The sequence below is a fragment of the Bos grunniens genome, chromosome 3 (assembly GCF_055505025.1).
Source record: "Bos grunniens cultivar Pamir isolate PY7600 chromosome 3, Bosgru_T2T1.0, whole genome shotgun sequence".
Taxonomy (NCBI): Eukaryota; Metazoa; Chordata; class Mammalia; order Artiodactyla; family Bovidae; genus Bos; species Bos grunniens.
The window spans coordinates 57354323-57360322 of record NC_141167.1 but is presented as its reverse complement, the minus strand read 5'-3'; positions in this window follow the sequence as shown (position 1 = coordinate 57360322).

Below are 6000 nucleotides of genomic sequence, written 5' to 3'. Positions count from 1 at the left end.
ATGTCTAGCAAAATCATTGCAGGCTTACCATAGTCATATTAAGAATCCTGGTGGTTCCAATTGTGAAATCAATAAAGTTGATAATTGGTATCATGTATTACATTTGCTTAGGAATATCTGCATGCCACACAAAAATTTAAAGGAAAGAGAATATGGGTAATAACTAATTCAGCATAACCAAAGAAGCTGCTAAAAATTGACAGATTCTATCATCCCTAGAAATCCCCTTTCATGATCAAATTCCACTTCATTGTTAAGATTTTAGTTGTAAAATATTACAAGATGATTTTATATCTTAATTTGCTCCTGATGAAGTTTTTTTATATTTAAACATTAGATTTTTAGATGCTATTAGTTTCAATTTTTCTTTACATTTTTACTCTAAACATTACACAGTTTGCTGCTGCTAAGTCACTTCAGTCGTGTCCGACTCTATGCGACCCCATAGACAGCAGCCCACCAGGCTTCCCCGTACCTAGGATTCTCCAGGCAAAAACACTGGAGTGGGCTGCCATTTCCTTCTCCAATGCATGAAAGTGAAAAGTGAAAGTGAAGTCGCTCAGTCGTGTCAGACTCTTCACTACCCCATGGACTGCAGCCTACCAGACTCCTCCGTCCATGGGATTTCCTAGGCAAGAGTACTGGAGTGGGGTGCCATTGCCTTCTCTGATTACACAGTTTAAGTACAGAAAAAAACAAATGATGATAAAAAATGGAAATGAAAAATTGTAGGTTTCTGTTTTTAAGGGAAAGATGTTCATATGGTTTTCTCTCCTTATTTCCATTGTGTTCAACACTGTAAAGGAGAAAGGATGTTGCTGCCCAGGTCTTAGTAATCAATGTGGCAGCTAGAAAAAAGATTTGATATTTTATTATGAATAGACATCCTATGCAAACCTCTTGGGTATGACCAGCATGGTGAAGTAAATCCCATCCCAAACTCTGCCACTTACCGGGTAACCTTGTATAAGTAACATAATTTAGATAAATCTTATCTCTGTATCTGCAATGTGAGAATAATATATGTATACTGTAATACATTTGGAAAGTGAAATTAGTAACATTTAAAATAATTTTTTAAATGATAAAACTATATACAGTTGTTAGGAACTATTTCTGCTTAGTAGAAATATTGTAGTAGAACTATTCTACTTAATAATAGTGCAACTATTAAAGTTCTGCTCACATTGGGTCATGGGAAACCACTCTCCCTCCCTCTCTAGTTAATAGCTAGATGACTTTACTCCCTTCCACTTTATTTTATAGAGTGGGGAGTCCAGCTGTGAAACCCTGCACTAAATTAGATAAGTAAAAAAAAAAAAAAAACAATGATCAGAATGACATTCTCATTCCACTGTTGCCACCCACCCAAGTTATCCCCACCATGGCCCCATATTTATAACAAGAGTTTTACCTTATGAAGTGCCCCATAAATCAAATTGAGGATTTATAAGAAATCCATTTATTTCATAGATCTAAACACAGATTGGATGCTTGGATAAATATTGTACCATTTTTATAAAATGCTAACTTAACTAAAATACCATTAAATACTACAGAACCAATAAACCAGCATTTCAATCCAGACATATTATTAAAGGAGGAAGCAATCAGATCTATAAAGTAGTTCTACATTATAGGAGGGTAAATCCTATAAGCCAGATGCTTTAAATTTTGTTTAGTTTTTGTTTAACACAATATGTTCTGATGTACTTTGCCATGACTAATCCAAAAAGCCACATTTAAACCAAGTACTTAAGTTTCTCCCAATTCTAAATGATATGTGCAATTTAAAATGCTCTATCATTGGCCTTTAATGACCTCAAATGAATAATGCCCTTTTGAGATTGTTTCTTTTGATATCAACAATATTCCTAAAATTAAAAAGCAATACATTTTGCTCTTATTTACATGTGCCAATCTTTTTATTGTAAATTTGAATTTCAGAATTCTTTCAACATTTTGAATTTTCCTAGATATGTTAGTGAAAGTCATTCATTATGTCTGATTCTTTACAACCCAATGGATTATACAGTCCATGGAATTCTCCAGGCCAGAATACTGGAGTGGGTAGCCTTTCCCTTCTCCAGGGGATCTTCCCAAACCAGGGATCAAACCCAGGTCTCCCACATTGCAGAAGGATTCTTTATCAGCTTTAAAGCCCAATAATACTGGAGTGGATATCTCTTCTCCCATGGATCTTCCTGACCCAGGAATCGAATCAGGGTCTCCTGCATTGCAGGTGGATTCTTTACCAACTGAGCTATCAGAGAAGCCCCTAGATATGTTATTTATTCCTAATCCTTTATGAAAAAGGCTTGATGTGGACTGTTTTCAGACATTAGTTTTAATACAGTTTTATCTTGTGTTGGTATCTCTGTTAGATGTTTAGAACTAAGAAACAAAGAAATGGAATTGCATATAGAGTCCCCAAAGCATCAACAAATATTTACTAAGGATTTATCCTGAAGACTTAAAGTAGAAATTATACTGGCTTCTGCTGTGGAGCTAGTAATGACCTGAAAACATAAATGGTCATGTCTGAGCCATAAATTTTAGTCAGTATGAATTAGAGCAGTATATAGAAAACTGGCTTTGGAATCTGTTAAACCTACTCTAGGATACTCACTATGTCACTCTTGTAAATTATGTAAGCTCTCTAAATATCAATTTATAAGAGTAAATAAATGCTATGTTACAATAATAGGATTAATCTGAATAAGATTAATTTCTTTGTCTTAATCACACATGTGTGTGTTACATGCTCTGTGATTGGGGAAATTATCTATCTATTCTGTTTCCCTATCAGAAAATAATGAGTTCTCTTGAAGGAGCCATAAGTCTACAGGAAGAAAAGAGCTACATACATCAAATTATTGTGTAGAGAATTGTAAGAAACAATCCTGTTAAAGTTCAATTATAATTTAACGCTAAGTATGTGCTTTCTGAAAAACAGAGGATGGTTTTATTAATGTTTTTTCTAGCCATGAAGATTAACAAGATACCATCACTTGTTCTAAAAAAAAAAATGATATATTAGTTTGCTAGGGCTGTCATAACAAAATACAACAGATTGTATGGCTTAAACGATAGAAATTAATTTTCTTAGTTTTGAAGGCTAGAAATTCAAGTTACAGATGTTATTAACCCTGGTTTCTTCTGAAAACTTCTTTCCTTGGCTTGAAGATGACCTCCTTTTTTCTATTTTGGTGAGGTTGTTATCTGTGTCCTAATCTCCTCTTATAAAAATACTAACTATATTGGAAAAGACCCCCAACACAAATAACCTAATTTACATTTCTTATCTCTTTACCCAGAGACAAAATTTCCAATATACATTAATGGATCCAATATACATTAATAGAAAAAGCAAAAGGATTCCAGAAAAAAAAAAATCTACATCTGTTCCATTAACTACAGTAGCCTTTGATTGTGTGGATAACAACAAAGTGGGAAATTTTTTAAGAGATGGGAATACCAGACCACCTTACCTGACACATGAGAAACCTGTATGAGGTCACAGAGCAACAGTTAGAATTAGACATGAAACAATGAACTGGTTCAAAATTGGGAAAGGAGTACGTCAAGGCTGTATATTGTCACCCTGTTTATTTAACTTACATACAGAGTACATTATGTGAGATGCCAGGCTGATAAAGCACAAGCTGGCATCAAGATTGCCAGGAGAAATAAAAGTAACCTGATATATGCAGCAGAGAAGGCAATGGCATCCCACTCCAGTACTCTTGCCTGGAAAATCCCAAGGATGGAGGAGCCTGGTGGGCTGCAGTCCATGGGGTCACTAAGAGTCAGACACAACTGAGCGACTTCACTTTCACTTTTCACTTTCATGTATTGGAGAAGGAAATGGCAACCCACTTCAGTGTTCTTGCCTGGAGAATCCCAGGGATGGGGGAGTCTGGTGGGCTGCCATCTCTGGGGTCGCACAGAGTCGGACATGACTGAAGCGACTTAGCAGCAGCAGCATATATGCAGATGACACCACCCTTGTGGCAGAAAGTGAAGAGGAACTAAAGAGCCTCTTGATGAAGATAAAAGGAGAAAGTGAAAAATTTGGCTTATAACTCATCATTCAAAAAGCTAAGATTATAGCTTCTGGTCCCATCACTTCATGGCAAATAGATGGGGAAAAAATGGAAACAGTGATAGAGTTTATTTTCTTGGGCTCTAAAACCACTGTAGATGGTGACTGCAAGCATGAAATGAAAGGACTTTTGCTCTTTGGAAGAAAAGCTGTGAAAACCTAGACAGCATATTAAAAAGCAGAGACATCATTTTGCTGACAAAAGTTTATCTAGTCAAAGCTATGATTTTTGTAGAAGCCATGTACAGATGTTAGATTTAGACCATAAAGAAGACTGAGCAGTGAATTGGTGCTTTTGAACTAGGGTACTGGAGAAGACTCTAGAGTCTCTTGTACTGCAAGGAGATCAAAACAGTCAATCTTAAAGAAAATCAACCATGAATATTTATTGGAAGGACTGATGCAGAAGCTGAAGCTCCAATACAATGGTCACCTAATGCAAAGAGCCAGCTGATTGGAAAAGACCCTGATGCTGGGAAAGATCGAGGGCAGGAGGAGAAGGGGGTGACAGAAGATGAGACGGTTGGATGGCATCATCGACTAAATGGACGTGAGTTTGGTCAATCTCCGGGAGATAGTGAAGGACAAGGAAACCTGGAGTGCTGCAGTTCATGGGGTTGCAAAGAGTGGGACATGACTGAGCGACTGAAAATAAACAAAAATCTCTTTGAAGGCCCTAATACCCAAAGAGTCACATTCTAAGATACTGAAATTTAGAACTTAAATGAATTTTGGTCAGTAACAATTTAGCCCATAACAAATGCCTTTTCACAAAATCCTAAAGTCAGCATCATTGGGGACAAATATCTATGCAATCAAAAACAGAAAGTGAGGGAATGTGTGGGTGGAGAATGTGTGGTATATTACAAAGAAAGATAGTTGAATTAATCCGCAAAGCAAGCTGTTCTAGCACTTTTACTTCTTAATATTTATCCAACCATTTATTACTATCTGTATTTATATTTAGCTATTTCATGATTTTGTTGATTCTTTTCACTTCAAAATAATTGAGGTAAGTACAATCCTTGATATATGTCTCACAGCTTAAAAAAAAAAGAAGAAGAAGAAGAAGAAGAAGTGAGGTATCAGTATACACAGAAGATGGAAAATGGCCCTAAAAATTCTGCCAGACCAATTCAAATTTTTACAATAAGTAAATACAATTTTTTGGTTAATATTAATTATAAGAACTATGGGTACATCTTATTGTTTGATACACATGTATGCCAGAAGAACTGGAATATAAATAATGCAAAAGGTTATATGTTTTGGAATAATAGATTTAAAATGCATTAAAATTTATTTAATTTTGACTTGGTCAAAGGCAGTCTTTCTGTTTTCATTCATAAGTTAACAGAATTATTTCTAGTTATGCATTTATTGGGCTTCCCTGGTGGCTCAGATGGGAAAGAATCTGCTTGCAATGCAAGAGAGCCAAGTTCAGTCCCTGGGTTGGAAAGATATCCTGGAGAAGGAAAGGACAACCCACTCTAGTATTCTCACCTGGGAAATCTTACAGACAGAGGAACCTGTAAGGCTATAGTCCATGGTGTCGCAAAGAGTCAGACACGAATGAATGACAAGCATGTATTTATTACTATATACAAATGAATAATAGCATAACTACTACAGTACTATATGTGGTAGCATTTACATTCTTAAAGATAAACTCTGAGGAGGTAAAGTGAGAAATTTATTCTGCTGCAGGGAGTAACTCTTATTATGTAAAACACTAAGATATGTTGGTGATTATGGACGAGTTTAAAGTCTTGAGATCTAATTCACAGTAAATACTAAAAGCATTGAACAAGAACTTTTACTGTAATAAAATATAGGAAGGAATGGGCTAAAAAAGGAATATAAATTTTATGAACTCCTATGCCAAAATCAAATTT